We start from the raw sequence: 20246 nt of genomic DNA on the forward strand, positions 1-20246 counted from the left end.
GCTCCACAAACGCACACCGGACAGCCACGCAGCCCACAATGACGCCATCCGCAGACATCACCACCTCATGAGAACAGCCAAGAGATCCTCCTTCAAAGCCCGCCTGGACAACAACGCACTCAACAGCAAAAAGCTATTCAACATAGTGAATGAACTCTCCAACCACAGCGCCAACACCAACGAGATCCCGCCCTCACAAGATCTGTGTGACTCACTGGCCACCTTCCTCCACCGTAAGATAGCCGACATCTGCGACAGCTTCAACACCACGACCGCCCCGACAACGCCAGACTCCAACACCCCCTCGAACACCACCAGCACCAACCACCTGAGGTTCGGGTCCACCGTCAACGACGACGAGACACGCATGGCCACAAACTCCATCCACTCAGGATCACCATTGGACCCCTGCCCACACCACGTATTCAACAAAACGGACGCAACCATTGCACCCCAACTACGGAAGGTCATCAACATCTCCTTCAAAACAGCAACATTCCCGGAAAGCTGGAAGTACGCCGAAATCAATGCCCTCCTCAAGAAACCCAAGGCGGATGCCAAGGACCTCAATAACTTCTGGCCCATCTCCCAGCTCCCCTTCCTGGTGAAGGTCATCGAGAAAATCGCCAACATGCAACTGACCCACCCCCTCGAGGACAACAACATACGAGACACATCCCAGTCCGTCCGAATTCAAACGAAACCACAGCACCGAGACAGCTCTCATCGCCGCCACAGAGGACATCAGGCACCAACTTGACAACGGCGAGACATTAGCCCTCATACTCCTGGAACTGTCAGCCGCCTTCGACACGGTCTGCCACCACACACTAAAGACACCCCTCCAAGAAGCCGGAATCGGAGAAAAGGCCCTGGACTGGACCACGTCCTACCTCTCCGGCAGAACCCAGAGAGTCCGCCTCCCACACTTCAGCCACCGACATCATCTGCAGCGTACCCCAGGGCTCATCCCTCAGCCCGACCCTGTTCAACGTCTACATGGCCTCAACATCATCTCCTACGCCGACACTCAGCTCATCCTCTTCCTCACCAAGGACCCGCACACTGCCAAAACCAACCTCCACGAGGGAATGAAGGCCGTCGCCGAGTGGATGAGGAGTAGCCGTCTCAAACTGAACTCGGACAAGACAGAGGTCCTCATCCTCGGCCCCACCCCCTCTGCCTGGGAGGACTCCTGGTGGCCGACCACACTGGGAACAGCACCGACACCCACGGACCACGCACGCAACCTAGGATTCATCCTCGACTCCTCCCTCTCCATGTCGAAGCAGGTCGACACCATCTCCTCTGCCTGCTACAACACCCTCCGCATGCTCCACAAGATCTACAATGGCTCCCAACCAAAACCAGAAGAACAGTGACCCAAGCCCTCGTCAGCAGCAGACTGGACTACGACAACGCACTATACGCAGGAATCCCTGCCAAACACCTATGACGACTACAACGCATCCAAAACGCCTGCGCCTGACTGATCCTCAACATCCCTCGTCGCAGCCACATCATCCTCACCTGAGACACCTGCACTGTCTCCCTGTCAACAAGATGGATCACCTTCAAGATCCTCACCCACGCACACAAAGCACTCCACAACACCGGACCAGCCTACCTGAACAGCAGACTCAGCTTCTACACCCCAACCTGCCAGTTCCGCTCCACCAGCCTCGCCCCACAGCGGTTCCCGGCATCCAACGAACAACCTCCTGCAGCAGATCCTTCTCCTTCCTCGCCGCCAAGACCTGGAACACCCTCCCTACCCACCTGCGACAGACCCAAGACCTGCTCACCTTCAGAAGACTCCTCAAGACCTGGCTTTTCGAGCAGTAGCAGCCCCCCCCCTTCCCTCAGCGCCTTGAGACCCTCACAGGTAAATAGTGCGCTTTACAAGTGACTGATTGATTGAGTTTCAAATGTTATTTTTAAACTTTCATGTTCAGCGCGGCGTCCGCTTCAAAGACAATGCACTCTGTTTTTTTTTACTTTAACACTGAGCGCTGCACCTACTTCAGGGAAACTGCGCTCTGTCTCTGTCTCTTTTTGTTTTTTACTTTAATAGTGAGCGTGGCGCCTGCTTAACAAACACTGCGCCCTGCAATAGGTTTTGCAAGATGGTGCCATCAGCTTTAATTACGAAACTATAAATGAAGAGGTAGGGCTTCAGGAATATCAGTACAAGCAGAAAATGAGAATATAAATAGAATGTAAATGAGGGAAACTTTCATGCTCAGTAATTGTTTTTTTTCATGTTATCCACATCTAACTTCCTGTGAATCCCACAAAGGATGGATCTTATATTTTAAACAATGCTTTCAGGGAGGAAGGAGGTAATGAATGGAATATGGAAAGGATTTCTCTCAGCAAAGATGGTTTTGTTGAGGGTAGAGAATGGAGTAGAGGAATGTTAGAAATGATAAGACTTGATGGGTGTGGATTTTGTGTAGCTAATGTTGGAAAACTAAAGGAGATGGGTCGTCCAATAGTAGGAGGTGATGGTCCTTTTCATTAACTTGTTTAAAGAGAAAGAGTGAGGAAAGTTCTTAAGATATGTCATGATTTTGTGTTATAGTTAACATGTTTCTAAGTTAGAAGGTTTGTAATATGGTTTGTGTGCCTGGTTGAGTGAGCTAATGAATGGCTCTGTGGCTGAGTGACAATTTGGTGTTCATTGTGTGTGCTCATCCTGTGATGTTCATGACAGTACTTGTGGAGTGGTCATGTGGAATGCTGTTTGCACCTTGGGGCCAGTGGAAGCTGGCTTGTTGCTGAATGGCCTTCTTGTTCTGCCGCACCTTTATTTGAGCAATACATTTCGATGCTATTCTTAGACTCGTTGAAATTAACACATATCACTGTCCAATAGTCAAACAATGTGTAAAGACTTTTTCAGATCAGTAGATTCGAGACGTGTTTCCCACGACCATTGTCCAATCTCGTTTCAGCGACGGAAGGTACGTGAATACTAAAAAACTGTTCACAATAAGTAAGTAACTTTCTTAGAGGAATATAGCGGTAGGGGTGTGTGACATAGGAAAAAGACAAAATACAGCGGTGGCACCTTGTCTACTGGAATTCCGGGAGGCATTTACCAATACTCAGACAATCAAAGGAACAGCTTGAAGTAACCTAAAGCAAACATGAACAAATTAACTATAATGAACCATACCAAAAATTCAAATGAGATGAAGTATGAGAACGGAGGAGAAAACTCCATGAAGCTGTGGGAAATGCTAATGGTGGGTGAATTCACCAAATGGAGAGGATTTCTGATTTGTCCTCAGTCTCTGGTTACACTACCATTCTCTCTTGTCAGCCAGTCTCCACAAGCCCGTTGTCACCAAATGCAGTTCAACTTTTGCTCTAGGCGCCTTTATATTACTTAATGTTTTCATATGTGTGGTCAAATGGCAAACCTTTCTCCTTCTTTGAAGCCTGGTGTGTTTTTCGAGCTCTGCCTACGTGGTTATTGGCACTCAACCAAAAGAGGGTTTTATCGCAATAAATAATTGTGCTTTAAAAGCTCTTAGGTTGATGTCACATATGTATTTTCATGCATGCATGTATGGCTCCATGTGGCATTTATGTAGGTCATGGTTTGAGTGACACAACTCGGATAGCCTACGCTTACATAGCTTAATCTTCTTTGCTTTTAAATCAATATCAATCAATAATAAATGTTTATTCAGCCGGATATGCGACCATAAAAGCTCATAAAAAAACAAGTTGTATACAGCTGAGTATTAAAACATAAGATATACTATTAAATATCAGACAAAATCATGTAACCTCACATGGCCAGTTTAAATTCATTATGCATACATGGTTCTCAGACCCAGCAATATATAATAAAGAAAGGACAGTCAAAAATACAATTAAAAATAAGATTTTAAAAGATAATGTAAACTCACATCCCCAATTTATGGTTTATGATATATACCTTTTTCTCAGGCTCAGGGCCTGAAGAATACAATTTAAAACAGAGAAACAAATTAATGGGGACTCTAAGTACTGCAAATAAGTCAAACCTTCAAGATGCGAGGTAAAAGACCTCTCTTTAAGGATTCGCCGCAAGAATCGGAATCTATAGACTGCATAGGTGGGCAGAATAATAAAAATTGCTTGGTAGTTTTGAAGAGAATCCCATCACACTAACAAGGCTCCACGGAGGCGAAACAAGAAACTGTGGCCGGGATCACCCTAAATAATGAATTATAGTCATGAGAAAACATGATAGATACATTCTACATTGGGAGTCTAATCCACAAAAGATAGGGCTCCATGCCAGTGTACTTAGAAAGAGCTATATACTATGAGACTGATATAATGTCAATAACTTTCTCCATGCTTCACTTCTCCTTGCTTTCTAAGTACTTCAACTTAATCTGTGCCTGTGTAAGAATGCTAATGTTTCCTGTATTTGCCCACAGATCTGCCAGCCTAATTTTTGCAGAGGTAATTTAGCATAATTTAACCATGGAATGACCTGCGCACTACTCTGTTTAAAACAACTTCACTAATATCATGTGTAAATTTCAAATCCGAAGACAGACATATTTTGACCTATGGCATAATTGGAGCTAGTCTCACCAAATATTCCAGGAAACCTAGCCCTGTTGCACTGTGTGTGATCAGGCTGGTAATGGATCTCAGGAGTCCTAAAAGTTTGAACAGAAATGTATTCTCTACTGCCTGTAAGTACGACTCCGGGGCTTAGCACGATACTCCCGCTCCGTATGTAGCCACTGACAGACATTTACTTTTATATAGGATCACTATTCGTTTCGGGGTTTATGCCCCAATTTTTTAGCAAATCTATAGTGCCTCTCATGCTGCTTCAGTAAGTTGTGACCTCTGATTTACAAGTTTATCCCTAGTCAAATATAAAATCTCCAGATAACTAAAAGTTGATGTTTTCATTATTTGCGTACCTCCCACAAAAACCTTTCTAGAGCGGGTGTTTTTGGGGCGATTAGTCATATTGTAAAATTTCTTATGATTGACCTTGAGCTTCAGATCAAACATAAAGCTATTGAACCCATCCAGAAAACCTTGCAGCCTGTTAGCGCTGCACGATAAAAGTACTCCACTAGCCGCATAAAGGGGTATGGGAACCAGGCGTTTGCCAACTTTGGGGACATAAAAGCACGAGAAAAGAGGGGAAAACACAGTAAAGCTGTGAGAAATGCTAATGGTGGGCGAATTCACCAAATGGCGAGAATTTCTGATTTGTCCTCAGTCTCTGGTTACACTGCCATTCCCTCTTTCACAGCCTTTATTGTAGAGTTAAATAAAACTCACAATATAAAACGTATATCATTAAAATCATTATAAACTTAAAAACATGCGTGTTGCTGAAGCAAAAGGTATTTAAAACCACATTAAATTATCATTATCGATTACCGTATCTGTAACCCGCTTGTGGACTTGAAAGTGTTAGTAAATGTATTCTGCATACTTTGAATTGGCAGGACCTTGGCAGACTATTTCTTGGTTGGCGAGTTGTTACATGCTGTTAGTCACTGCGCCATGTGATTGGTTTGTAAGTCTTGTGGACACAATGTCAAAAAACTTTGTCAGTCTACAATTTAACTGGACCTCTTCAGGTTTGAAGGATATCATCACAGTTTGCCTGCAGCTTGTTACACCTTTTTGATTCCAAAGTGATCGAAATAGGGTGCGCCTTATGTCTATCAGGTTGGGGCAGATGCAAATTATGTGGATTAAATCCTCATTCCCTGATTTGCAAAGACGGCATAGATGTTCGTCTGACCCCCTATTCCATGGTGCAAAGTGAGGTAGAATTGGAAGAATCCCGAAACGCAGGTTTAGAAATTTTTCTTTTATCTTCCGCGTGAGACCCATTTTCAAATATTCATGCGGTTTCAGGGCATTGTAATCTTTCAGCACGCCCCATCCATGTGCCCTCTTGGCCAGGGTTTCTTTATCTTCAGTAGATGATATCAGTTTAGTGACTTTTGTTACCACCTTTTTGAAACTATTGTTGTCAACTGATGACCCCCAAAGGCTGGTTAAGTCCAGATGTTCCAAGGACTTTAAGAGATATTTCTTAGCGGGTGAGTTTGATCGTATTGACAGTTCTGTCCATAAATGAGCATTTAAGGTTCCTCATTCCGCGCCTTTGATTTTGCGCCAGCATTTTATATAGGCACTTTTTTTCGCCACCATTTGCTTTTGGATGCTAAATTCGAGGCGAATTTGGGCAGGAGACACATAATTTGGCAGACGGAAGATTGCCCTGTATGCTCTGCTGATTATTTTGTCTAGGGCATTAGCGTCCTTCCCTTGCATGGGTTTGCTTACGTATGCTGGAGGCGTGCTTTAATCACCTGTAAGAGGGGGGTCAAATGATCGATCAGGGAGAACTTTTTGTAACGGCTTCATTGAGAAATGAAAAGTAGTTCCCTTCCGTGCTATAGCCTCTAGCTGGGGTTTGAACGAGCCTCTGCTGTCTAATGATACGCAAAGGTATTTATAGTTGGTAACTCGGTCCAGCCTTTGTCCATCCAAGGACCATGCCAGTTTCTTTGATTTGTTGTAATTCACTGACATAACTTTAGTTTTGTTTAAGTTAATCCTCAAAGCGTTATTTATTGAAAATTGATTAGTAGTGTCCAAGAGATGTTGCAGTCCAATTGGGGAGCGGCTTACCAAAACCAGGTCATCGTCGTAAAGAAGGTTTGATTGCGAGATGTCTCCCAGCCGTGGCGCGTGTGAATTGGTTTTGTCCAATTCTCCGGGCAAGTCTGCGAGGAAAAGATTAAACAACATGGGAGCAAGGACTCATCCTTGTTTTAGACCTTTAGTGGCGTTCATTTGTCTGGAAAGGTGCGTCCCGCTACCAAGTTTGATCTTGACCCAGGTGTTAGTATGGAGTAGTATCTGCTGCTTCAGGATTGGCCCCGGTATCCCCCACTTGTCCTGTTTCAGCCAGAGTTTGTTTCGACCAACATGATCAAACGCTGCACTATAATCTATATATGTTTTTAAGTTTATAACGATTTTAATGATGTACGGTTTATATTGTGAGTTTTAATTAACTGTACAATAAAGTAATTCTGTAATCTCTTTCACAGCCAGTCTTCACAGGCCCGTCTGCCACCAATGTATTCCAAGTATTGCCCTAGGCGCTTTTATATTACATAGTGTTTTTATATGTGTGGTCAACTAGCAAACATTTCTCCTTCCTTGAAGCCTTGTGTGTTTTCTGAACTCTGCTATGCGGTTGATGGCACGCAACCGAAAGAGAATTTTATCACAATAAACTATTGTGCTCTAAAAGCTCTTAGGCCGATCTCACATATGTGCTAACATGCATGCATGTGGCATTTATGTACAGTGGACTTATCCACAAGGCAGCGGAGCACTGTGAAAGGTCATGATTTGTGTGACACAATTCTCACAGATATCCTAAGCCTACATAGATTAAGGTTGTGTGCTTTTAAATTATTTTTGCACGTTTTTCTGTTTTTACCCACACTTTTCCCTATGAAATGATAATAACAGTATTGACAATGACAAACTATTTGGCAAAATTCGCAGGAATAAAACATCTAGCGGCTGTAATCATCTTACTCAAACGTTCTCTACAGCAACCCCTTTCAGAAGTCCCCATTATCACACTGTTACTCCTTGGCATCAGGCTGAGTGGGGCCCAATTGAAGTATTGGGGCCCCCCAGAGGGTTGGAACCCTCACTATGCCGTGCGCCTCAGGGACTGCAGTGGTCTGTCATGTACGCCCCTGAACAGGAAGAGTGTAAACTGGAAACAGTCTTATTGCCTCAAAAAAGTTAATTTGGCATTACACTCTAGCTATCTCTCTGACTTTACTGTGGATCTCATCAATGTTTTGTCTTGCAAGCATTCCTTGTGGTTTTGGTATTTTTAAGCGTAAACCTCGTGCTGGAAGAGTAACACGTTTATGTACCATATTCATGAGACACTCACTTGTTTATAAATTTTTATTGGGATTTTATGAGACTACTCCCCAGCCTGGCTACAAGTAGAGAAGGCCTCACTAAACAACAGACACGCCCTCACTCTGCTCACAACTAACACCTACCCTGTCGCGTCCAAGCAGATTTTCAAAAACACCAAGATAGCAATGCAAATTGTTACTTTTTAGCACTGGGCGCAGTACATGAGGCTCTGAGGAAAAGGAAACAAAACTATTTTTAGCTTTATCTGTATTCAACAACCATATATGTCATGCATTTTCGATTATTCTAAATGCAGAGGCGGGTACGCCGTCGGTAATTAAAGAACCCGGAGCATGTGCTAAAGTCTCTCCTTAAAAACAAATGCGCATTTCAAAGCCTATTGGGCTGGCATTTGATGCCAGACTTCTGGTTTTGTCAATGCTTGTTTTATTTTGTTTTAAAACTTTATTACTGGAAAAGAGTCCTCGCCAATCTGAGAAAAAAATATTGATTAAAAGCAACAATGTATTTTTGGTCTAAATAAGCCCACATGGCCATAGTAGGTCCTGGGAATTTCAGGGTGTAAAGACACTCACACTAAGGTTAGCCAATAGCTGAAGTGAGCTGACCCATTGCCCCATTCCATATCTTGTAGTGGGTAGTAGAACATGTGAATGCCACAATAACTGACCAATAAATGACATCTGGCTGAAAGTCCCTATAAGTATGCATATTACATGTATAATTTTAGTAAAATCAAATGGTCTTGGTTAATTGCAGGCCCAAAGTTTCTTAAACTCCCTCTCCTTTCGTTGAATGGTGCACAATCCTAAATCACCTGGCAGGAGGTGAGAGGAAGGACCACAACAAATGTGAAAAGGCAGAATGTGGAAATTGAATTTACATATATGGAAATAGATGGTGGGTGGATTTGGGCCTTATGCAATTACCATTGGTATGTAATTCTAACTGTTACAGCCAAATTGGCAGTGTGGGGTCTAGATGTGAATTATACCTGCACATGTTAAGGATAAATCTAATAACCAGACATGAATACTTTAACATACTTATAATTTGAGGAAAGAATGTTGTGTATGTATTTCAGTATAGTTAACATTAACGAATCTACCTTTTCATTTTGCTTTCAGCTGTGATAGTATTTGCTTATGAGTAGACATGAATACATGAGAACATGGCTTTCAGCGATTCTGTACTTGATAGCCTGGACCTTGAATTAATGTATCCAGCCAAAGTTCAAAGGGCAAATATAGATCTGCTTCAGAGGTGAGTTCATTAGCATCTTTTTGCCCGATTTTCTGTTAGTCTGCATTGTTATTATTGTTGTATTTGTATTGTACTGAAAGGCAGCGAATCATGTTGCCTAGTGGCACTAAGAGGCACTTGTGTACATCGTCTGTGCTGTATGTAAGTGAATGCATTGGGTTAGGCAGAGACCTGACTGTGATAGGTAAACTTTGGTAATGTAATAACTTGAAATCTCAAGTTCGGTTGAGGGTGATAAATAGGACTGTAAACTGTCCGTGAGTGTAGCCGAGGTGATAGTAAAGTCCATGAGATGTAGGTAATAGACTGGGGGGTGTCTTCCGCACAGCGTCTTAACAGGATTATAGGCCCCGGGGCAAAGTAGTGCACTGGGCATTGCCTACACAACCACTCACAAAAGTACAAATGTTTAACGGAAAATTAGTGTTACATTCTGGTCTGAACGGGGCCTCTATGCTCATGGGCCCCTGGGCAACTGCCCGTTGTATGAGACAATTTAGGCAGTGGTGCCCGTACTTACAGCCTCTGTGTTTTTGCCATGCAAGGATTGTCTACGGACTGTTCAAAGATGAATTAACAACACCAAGTATTCTGTGTCCATGTTCCACAATATCTTACAAATGTTACTAAATACCGTCAAAGTATTATTTATTTCACAGTTGCCAGTGGAGTCCTTTTAAGGTCAGTTTGATGTGACTGGGATTTTTCTTTCCTTAACAGGCAATGGGGCTCTGTGGCCGCAGGCACAAAGCAGTCTGTCATTGGAAATTACACTATAAATCGCATTACAGTTGTCCAAGTCTGCTGTCTGGGCTAGGCACAGTTCACAGGGTTTCATTCTCTCATTGACCACTGTATTTACTTCAAGTTTAACTCTAGGGCTGAATCAAAACTTGATACCACATTTATTTTTTTTATCAGGACTGTCCCCAGAAATAGAGGTTACATAATAACAAGTGTCTTCTACTAGAATTACATGTACCCTCCAGACTGTTTTTTTGTTTCTCTCCCTCAACAAATGCATTCGATTTTCATTAGATCAAGTTTCTCGATTAACTAAGCAAACTGGCTTGCATGTAGGATGAATAGTATTTGTGAAGGGGCAGATTCCCTAAGATATATTGCAGGGCGTATCTCTTTGATGATTTGGCTCTGGTCATCATTATTTTGCTTTGGGGTTGGAGGGACAAAAAGAAACGATTCAAGAGAATGGCATGCTTTCACTATAGGCTGTGGTTGGGTGAAGGACCATCAGTAATGTATGTACGTTTTAATAAAAAAAACTATGAGGGTGTGCTATCTGATAAATACTATGGGGTTTCTGACACTATCATGAGTCTAAACCCCTACTGGCCATGATGTAGATGGACAGTGTTGGTCTACGGTCATCAAAATAACTTGTGATTTCCCAATCAAGGGTTATACAGTGGCCTGCTATTTGGTAGTACTTCACTATCAGCCATTTCAAGGTAATTGATTATTACCTGGGGAGGATGTGAGTCCTTTCCAAGTAGTAAGCCCAACATTTTGTTAGGTCCAACACATAAGTTGAGTTATTAAACTGGGGTTCAATGCCAGTTAACTATGGCACAGTGCAGACAGATTTCTCCTAAAGAAAGTGTGTATTTAGCTGCACCTAAACTGTTAAAAATTCAAAACAGAACATAATTAAAAAAAACACAAACAATTTCTAACAATAGAGAACATTTTAATTAAAAAAATGACACAAAAATGATTGACATAAATAAGAGGAACCAAAGATCCAAATCTTTACAGCTTTATTTAAAAAAGAACCAAGAAATACTAAAGCGCCAACCAGAAGCAACTGTTTGCAGTTGACTTGGACTTAGGTATGGCTTGAGGGTGACCATGATTGAGTGTAGGTCTGATCCATCAAAGTGGGTCATCCTGATCAAAGATTTTACCTTCTTCTTACTTAGTTTCTGGAATGAAATGCAAAATCCTCCAGCAGTGCAAAGTTGAAGCCCTGCTTGATGGAGAAGGCCAAGGTAAAGATGTTGCTTTTGGAAGGAAATGCTCAAATCAGTAAATATATATTTCATGGTTCTCCCATTGGTTGTTCAATTTTTGCCCTGTTGCCTGATCAAGATTTAAACCTTCAGACTTTGTTTATTTTTTGCTGTGAGATACCACTGAATCTCCAGATTTCTTAGAAGTTTCCCAAAAATATTCTAAGTCCCAACCTTTCACACTTTCTTTTGACTACCTCTTGGCCACTTATAAGACTCCCAAGACCTCAGGGACAGTACGTAGATGTGAGGCCTCATCCCAGAAGTGACACAAACAGGGTTCAGCCCAACAGGTCCAGTTGCCACCGGTTAGTTGGGCACTTCACAAGCAAGGCCTCTTATAGCTTGTTGTGCCCCTGTAGCGATACAGGATGTCATCTAACTAATTTTTGGAGTCCACTTCTTAGTCTGGGCTACAAGTGGGAGGAGGTTAGGCCCTTCAGGCCTCTAGACAGTCACATACAGTAGGTCCAGTCCTCTTCTGTTCTTTTAGAATCCTACTACCAGTGTGTAAAAAAGGAAAAAAAGGAAAAAGGGGGGAACACTCAGTGTTGTGTAAAATACCCCTCACACACCAACTGGCCCCTTGGTGTCATGCTTCATCATCGGGGTCTTCGCACCCCGCTAAGGGGATGCGGCACGCTACGACCTGCGACTGCGCGGGAGCGTTGACAAATTAGACTATGTGTGGTGTGTGTTGAGTGTAAGTGAAGGGGAATAGATGTGAGTGGGAGGTGTAGTGAAAAATTAAAAAGTACCTGGCTAGTGGGTAAAATGAAAAAAACTTTATTTCGTACCCCTGGCTGGTGCTGTTAAAAAGTGTGCAAAAGAACGAGGTTTATTTGTCTTAATTAGGGACAGAACCTCTGGTGTGCGTCAACATGTTTCGGTACTGGTGTACCTTCTTCAGGACGGGGCACAACTCCCAACCCTACTCACGTTTTTCTAAGGAAAATGGGTTTATTTTAATTTTTCTAAAAAGTGATAACACTCATTAAAGACGGCTACAATGTGCCTACAGCGGTTCTCTGGATCATGTAATTACATGTCTCATGGTCTTTGCTGTCTATTGCCTCATGACGGCGGAGCAGCACAGGGTGGTAGAAGGAGGGCAATATAGGCGGATTTCATTGTGGATCCACCTACCTACCTTGATGCTCAGGACTTGCTCATGAGGCAATAGACAGCAAAGACCATGAGACATGTAATTACATGATCCAGAGAACCGCTGTAGGCACATTGTAGCCGTCTTTAATGAGTGTTATCACTTTTTAGAAAAATTAAAATAAACCCATTTTCCTTAGAAAAACGTGAGTAGAGTTGGGAGTTGTGCCCCGTCCTGAAGAAAGTACACCAGTACCGAAACATGTCGACGCACACCAGAGGTTCTGTCCCTAATTAAGACAAATAAACCTCGTTCTTTTGCACACTTTATAACAGCACCAGCCAGGGGTACGAAATAAAGTTTTTTTCATTTTACCCACTAGCCAGGTACTTTTTAATTTTTCACTACACCTCCCACTCACATCTATTCCCCTTCACTTACACTCAACACACACCACACATAGTCTAATTTGTCAACGCTCCCGCGCAGTCGCAGGTCGTAGCGTGCCGCATCCCCTTAGCGGGGTGCGAAGACCCCGATGATGAAGCATGACACCAAGGGGCCTGTTGGTGTGTGAGGGGTATTTTACACAACACTGAGTGTTCCCCCCTTTTTCCTTTTTTTCCTTTTTTACACACTGGTAGTAGGATTCTTCTTGTTTATTTATCAGTGCCCGTGGAGTAGGAATCCTACGTTGTACTCTACCTCCCTTCTTTGTTAAGTATAAACTCTTCTGTTCTTTGGCAGGTCCAGAAGTGTTCTATCAATCAATCAATCAATCATAACACTTGTATAGCGCACTATTCACCCGGAAGGGTCTCAAGGCGCTTGGGGGAAGGGGTCTGCTACTGCTCGAACAGCCAGGTCTTGAGTTGTCTCCTGAAGGCGAGATGGTCCTGGGTCAGCCGAAGGTGGATGGGGAGGGAGTTCCATGTCTTGGCCACCAGGTAGGAGAAGGATCTGCCTCCGGCGGTGGCTCTTCGGATGCGTGGTACGGCGGCGAAGGCGAGGCTAGTAGACCGTAGCTGGCGGGTGGGCGTGTAGAAGGTCAGGCGGTTGTTGAGGTACTTGGGGCCCAGGTCGTGGAGAGACGTGTGTGCGTGGGTGAGGAGCCTGAACGTGATCCTCTTGTTGACGGGGAGCCAGTGCAGGTCCCTCAGGTTGCCGGAGATGTGGCTGCGTCAGGGGATGTTCAGGATGAGTCGGGCGGAGGCATTCTAGATGCGTTGGAGCCTTTTCTGTAGCTTGGCTGTGGTTCCGGCGTAGAGGGTGTTTCCGTAGTCCAGTCGGCTGGTGACGAGGGCCTGGGTGACCGTCTTTTTGGTTTCGGTCGGGATCCATCGGAAGATCTTGCGGAGCATGCGTAGGGTGTGAAAGCATGATGAGGAGACGGCGTTGACTTGTCTGGTCATCGAGAAGGAGGAGTCCAGGATGAAGCCTAGGTTGCGTGCGTGGTCTGTTGGCTTGGGAGCGATGCCCCGGGCTGGGGGCCACCAGGAGTCATCCCAGGCGGAGGGCGATGGTCCCAGGATGAGGACTTCCGTCTTGTCTGAGTTCCGTTTCAGGCGGCTGTTCTTCATCCACTCGGCGACGTCTTTCATCCCTTCGTGTAGGCTGGTCCTGGCGGTGTCGGGGTCTCTGGTGAGGGAGAGGATCAGCTGGGTGTCATCGGCGTAGGAGATGATGTTGAGGCTGTGTTGGCGTGCGATGGCAGCAAGAGGTCTTATGTAGACGTTGAAGAGGGTGGGGCTGAGTGATGATCCTTGCGGAACGCCGCAGATGACTTCGGTGGCCTCGGATCGAAATGGGTGGAGGCGGACTCTCTGTGTTCTACCGGCGAGGAATGAGATGGCCCACTCCAGTGTCTTCTCTTGGATGCCGATGTTGCTGAGGCGTTGGACTAGGGTGCGGTGGCAGACAGTGTCGGTACCCTACAGAGAGGTCCAGGAGGATGAGTGCGGCTGTTTCCCCGCTGTCGAGCAGGGCTCGGATGTCGTCGGTGGCTGCGATGAAGGCGGTCTCGGTGCTGTGCTTGGCTCTGAAACTGGACTGTGAGGGGTCGAGGGATCCGATCGTCTAGAGGAAGGCGGCAAGCTGTCTGTTGACGATCTTCTCGATGACTTTGGCAGGAAAAAGGAGGAGCGAGATGGGGCGGAAGTTTTTGAGGTCGGTGGGGTCTGCTGTTGGTTTCTTCAGTAGGGCGCTGAGCTCGGCATGCTTCCTGCTCTCCTGGAAGGTGGTGGTGTTGAAGGAGGTGTTGATGACGTCCCGGAGTTGGGGTGCGAATATGGAGTCGGCCTTGTTGAAGACGTGGTAGGGGCAGGGGTCGGTCGGAGATCCGGAGTGGATGGTGTTCATCGTGCGGACTGTGTCTTCGGTGGTCACCGTGGTCCAGGTGCGCAGGGTGGCGGTGGGGGGCGTTGGTTCGACGGTTGGGTGCGTGGATGGTTCGCCGAAACTGTTGTGGATGTCGGCAATCGTGCGGTGGGGGAACGAGGCGAGAGAGTCGCAGAGATCTTGTGAGGGAGTGATGTCGTTGTTGCCGGTGCTGGGGTTGGGGAACTCCTTGACGATGGTGAAGAGTTCCTTGCTGTCATGGGCGTTGTAGTCCAGTCGTTCCTTCAGTGATTTCTTCTTGGTGGTGCGGATGAGCTGGTGGTGCTTGCGGGTGGTGTGTTTGAGGGCGTTCATGTTGTTAGTAGTCTTGTCGAGGAGCCAGGCTTTCTCGAGGGTGCGGCAGGTCTTCTTGGAGTCCTTGAGTTTTTTGGTGAACCAGGAGGCCTTCTTGCTTCTGGGTCTGCTGGGAGGGTTCTTCAGTGGTGCGAGGTTGTCGTGCAGGCGGTCAGCCACTGCGTGAGGTTGTGGGCTGCTTCGTTGGGGTCCGTTGTGCTGGCGGGTGGGTTCTGGCTGAGGGAGGTGGTGAGCCCTGTCTTGATGAGACAGGGGTGATATGACACTTTTGTAGGATTCACCGGCCATTGAGTTGGGGCGACATATGGATAATCCCTAACCAAAGAGAAAAAGTTCCAAAGGGCAAACCTACCTGCTTTTGCAGTACATCCTGCTTGCCTTACTGCAGACTATCAAACAGTGCACTATTTAAGTTAAATCAAATGCTGGTGGCCCAGCATTAGATGTAGCTAAGGAAATAAGAAGTCCCATCCTCCCCAACCACAGTAAACTGGTTCTGGGACTAGCTCTCACTCCCACGGGGATGTGGCCAGCATAGCTACGCTGTGCTCTTGGGTTAAAAGGCCTTCTTATCCCATGTCTCATTTACACTTCCTGTGAGTGGGCAGCCCTAGCTGTGGTCCCTATCAATAAATGTAGTTTCTGCACCCTCCTCAACTTTGTTTCCTGAAAAAAGATGACGTGCATACCTCAAACACAGACCTTTCTGCTATTGTAGCCTACACCATTGTTTCTTCCCTAGGAGCAATTTTCATGGCTCATTAAAGGGAAAGCATTGTCAGGGGCTGCTGCTGGCAGGTTAAGGCTAATTAGCTCACTGAAACTTCAGGCATGCAGAAGCTACTTTTTTTTAAGTTACCTTTTCGATATATTTGTCAAACTCCAACTTCATAATTGAATTGGATTTTAATCAATATTAAACAGAGTGATTGAAACATTTCTGTAGCTTATCCCAAAGTTAGCAAAAATAGAATTTTATTTGCACTTTAGTTTTTGTTAGGTCTTGCCTGAGCTCGCGCATGCGCCGCCTGCGAGACATTTAGTAAGTGGGTTTTCAAAGTGCTACCACATGCTTTTTCTGACCTCAAGCTTGTGGTTACGCGCACAAGCATGCCATCTGGCTTTCCTCTTGGCACCCTTACAGTGCGCCTCGCTCCGCCCCTCCCCCACCACAGAGCGCGTCCCCGCGATAGAGATCATTTTCGCTTTCACGGCCGCACGGCTGCTTTGTTTGTTGAATGTTCCTTTCCGACTGCTTCACAGTAGCGTTATTACAAATGAAAGTCATTTAAAATGTGTGTGAAAAGCCAATGTAAAATCTACCTAATGCAGCCAATGCTTGTTAAATGTTCCTTTCCGACTGCTTCACAGTAGCGTTATTACAAATGAAAGCCATATAAAATGAGGGTAAAAGGATTGGAGCATTTGCAACAGTCTAGCCAATCTTAGTGCGTTGTACGGAATTGTGAAGCGCAGACTGGTGTGGGTGTGCATGTACCTCTGTCCACACCGCTCCCTGCGTTATCCTGTTACATGGGGTTCTGCTTAAAACCGAGTAGTACTGACTGAGCTCCAGTGTTTCCCCTGGCCCTGAATAGGGTTAGTCATGGACCGGGTAGGTCAGGTTAGGCTGCTACCCTTGCTTTGGTTTTTTTGCCTGCCACGGAGATGCCAGGAGGTGCAGCTAGAAGGAGAATCGCCTTACTGTTGCGAGGCTTCGAGCCCATGGCGGGTCCTGCCATGCGCTTGATCGTTTATTACAATGATTAGCCTCTTTTATAACTTCCGGGATAAAGCAGCACTTGTCAGTGAGCCTCGTCTCTGGCTGTGTATTTGCATTGATCCCCATTAGAACGCAGCGCTATTCATCCAACTGAAAGGCGATGCGACGCCTCTCCAATGGAAGACTACGCGCTATTCAAATGCTAATTTTTAACAACAATGTATTCATTTTTGAGGCGTGCAGGCCTCTCTTCTCGCTCGAGACTTCAGGTCATTCATGTTGGATTTTCTGCCAACTGGAGCTCGGGCCGAGAGAACACAGAGGGCGCAAACTGCACCGAGGCAGGCCCGTTGCAGGCTGACCAATGCACTCATTCATAAAATCACCTTTCTGGTAACTCAAATCACCTGTCTGTCATTGCCTGCATACATTCATCCATCTAAAAAGCCGCCCTTTTCAAAACTATCGATCAGTCTGTCCATTCTTCCTTCCTCCCTCATATCTACACCCGCCCTTTGGTCCACCCGTCCATCAACCCACCCATCTGTTAATTAATTGAAACTATCTTACAATCAGCTGTTCACTCGCCCAACTCAATCGGCCACCCATCCATCCGCCTACAATTACCTGTTAGTTACTCCATCCATGTATGCATTCACCCACCCATGCACTCATCCTTCCAACCATGCATATACATCCATGCAGCCAACCGTCTCTCATCGTTCCATCCGTGCATCTATTCTCCATACACCCAGCCGTCAATCACACTACTCTGCCACAGATCCATACTTTGACATGTAGTGACTTCTACACAAAGGCTGCAAGGCGCAGCAATATACCAGTGCCTATTTTGTAAAACAAGCACTGGCATAGCCAAAAGGTCTCGCCTTTGGGGACTTATACGTATTTAGTTATGCAGCACAATATCCTTTTTGCAACAACACTAACTGTTGCATGGCTAAACACTTATAAGGTCCCAAAGGTGAGACCTAATGACTATGCCAATGCTTGTATAGGATAAGCTACAGCCCTTTATAGTGAAAATAGCATTTGGGGGGCCTGTCAATGTAGGAACATATCATGTTATGTTATGTTATGTTAAGGGGTGCTTGTAAAGCGCACTGTCACCATGGGTTTCCTGGCGCTGATCGGATACAGAGGGGACAGAGGAACTTAGCTGGGTTGTGGGAAGAGCCATGTTTTTAAGGATTTACGAAATAGGATAAGAGAGTTAGAGGTTTTGACAGAGAGAGGAAAGGAGTTCCAGAGTTTAGGGGCCAGGTATGCAAATCTCCGGCCTCCAGATCTGCAGAGTTTGAAGGGGTGGACAGCCAGGAGGTGAAGGTGAGATGATCTAAGATTACGTGAAGGACAGTAGGGCCTGATGAGGGATTTCAGAAAAGCGGGGCAAGAACCAGATAGAGATTTAAAAGTGAGGCAGCCGATCTTAAAGGCTGCCCTCGAAATGACAGGGAGCCAGTGCAGTTTGAAGAGGAGGGGTTTGGCAGATTGCCATTTCGGGATCCCGAAGGCCAGTCTCGCCGCTTGGTTTTGAACAATTTGCAGTCTGAAGAGAGATGATTTAGGCAGACCGTGATAGATGGAGTTCGAAAAGTCCAAGCGGGAGAGGACAAGGGCCATGATGACTTGCAGCAGGGCTTCAGGAGTAAGGAGATAGGCTACCTTCCTGATCCTGCGCAGCTGGTGCATGATCATCAAGATATATTTACATGTTACACTTACTTTTGAATGATTGCCACCCTCACCTATGGGCTTCAAGACCCATTTAATGTTGGTTTACTTAACATTTAAAATTAGGGTTCCTTCCTGTAAAAAGGTTTGTATGCTAGTTTAAAATCTGTAGCATTCAGGGTACACATTTAGGCCTAATGCTATGTTTCTCCTTTCCAATCTCGTTGATGATGCAACAGATGCTTTTGTTTTCAGGTGACTGTAGGTGTATTTGTTATGCTATTAGTGTATTTTTCTGCACCAAATAATATGGCCTTGCTGGAAAGCAAATTATGCCAATTGGGGATTAGTCAGTTTGACCATGTTTTATGGGTCAGAGAGGTACACTGGGGACTGGACAACCGCACTACAGCACGCAGAGTTCAAATGCCACCCACACATGTAAGTATAACATGTGGGTGACCATGCAAAAGGAGGGATTTTGCAACAGCCATGAGTTTTTCCATAATGTGGCAGGTTTATTTAAGGGAATTATGGGAGAGCTTATTTTTTATGATGCCAACTCAATTTATTTTATCGTTTAGATTTGAATTATGCCACTGGGTCTCTCCAGTATTGTTAGGTGCATGGGGATCATTTATCTATTTCAATACTTTATTCGATTTCGTAATCAAATCCTAAAAGTACAATAAATTACATCGTAAAACCTTAAAACAGTTTTTAAAGATTCCTAGGTTACACACTGGCAAAACCTCTACCTTATTTTGACTGGTGGTTGATGGATAAGGTTGGAGTTATTCCCCTTTTTAAATCTTTTTCACTGCTGTTTTATGATTTTGTATATAGTGTGCATTGAGTATTATCTGCCCTAATACACAGTCATCATGGATTCTCCCTTTTTTTTGGCAAGCAGTAAATCACATTGTGTGATGGATGAGTAGTTCCATGTCACTGTCTTCTTTGTTCAATGTGAGCCTGTCTTTTGAATGTATAATTTGACATAGACGACTTCTGACCAGTCCTTTGGTTTGTTTATATTAGTTTATGTTTTATTGAGTAATAGGTATTTTGCAATCCAATTTTGTCTATTTCCACTTAATTGAACTTGGTTGGTTGGTTGGTGTAGTTTGTCACTTACTATGAAGATGAGGGCCATCTATCATGCTTAGCAGCTGGCATGGGGTGCACATGCACATTCCATAGCAGCCATATTGGACAGGTGTTTTTGCAAAGATAGTCGGCGATGCTTGTGTATGCGAGCCAATGTAACAGCTGCCATTTTAAAATGTATTTAAAGTGGAATTAGTGTTCTAAGTGGGCCAATGAGCATTTACGAGCTGTAAATGAAACAAAAGTATGAGATGAAGCACAAAAAACAATAAACAGCCCGGGGACTGCTGTCAGGCCCTCATTAACATTTTTTACAATTTAAAAAAATGTAAAGAAAAAACGAAAGAGGGGAGCCCATACAGCAACTTTGCCTTCTTGTGACAAGCATCAGCCAGCATCGGGGACCACAGCCCCCCAGAGCAATAGCGCCAGGGTGGTGCCGACGAGGTGTGGCAGTACCCGGAGGCGCATGAAATCATCACGAGGCTCCCGCAGTGCAGGAGCCCATACAGCAACGTTGCCTTCTTGCGGCAAGCACCGGCCAGCACCGGGGACCACAGCCCCCAAGAGCCATTGTGCCAGGGAGGCGCCGATGAGGTGTGGCAGTGCCCGGAGATGCATAAAATCATTGCGCGGCTCCTGCGGCGTGGGAACCTAT

General features: G+C 45.1%; 1 protein-coding gene across 1 annotated transcript in view; it reads left to right on the top strand.

Moving 5' to 3' along the window:
* Positions 1–20246, top strand: part of LOC147685366 (ankyrin repeat and fibronectin type-III domain-containing protein 1-like) — a 3163580-nt gene that overhangs the window by 633404 nt on the left and 2509930 nt on the right. The window contains exon 2 of the mRNA XM_086941288.1: positions 9102–9237. The gene's annotated coding sequence lies outside the window, so the exon portion shown is untranslated. The remainder of the gene's footprint in view (positions 1–9101; positions 9238–20246) is intronic.

This window comes from Lissotriton vulgaris, chromosome 10 (assembly GCF_964263255.1).
Source record: "Lissotriton vulgaris chromosome 10, aLisVul1.2, whole genome shotgun sequence".
Taxonomy (NCBI): Eukaryota; Metazoa; Chordata; class Amphibia; order Caudata; family Salamandridae; genus Lissotriton; species Lissotriton vulgaris.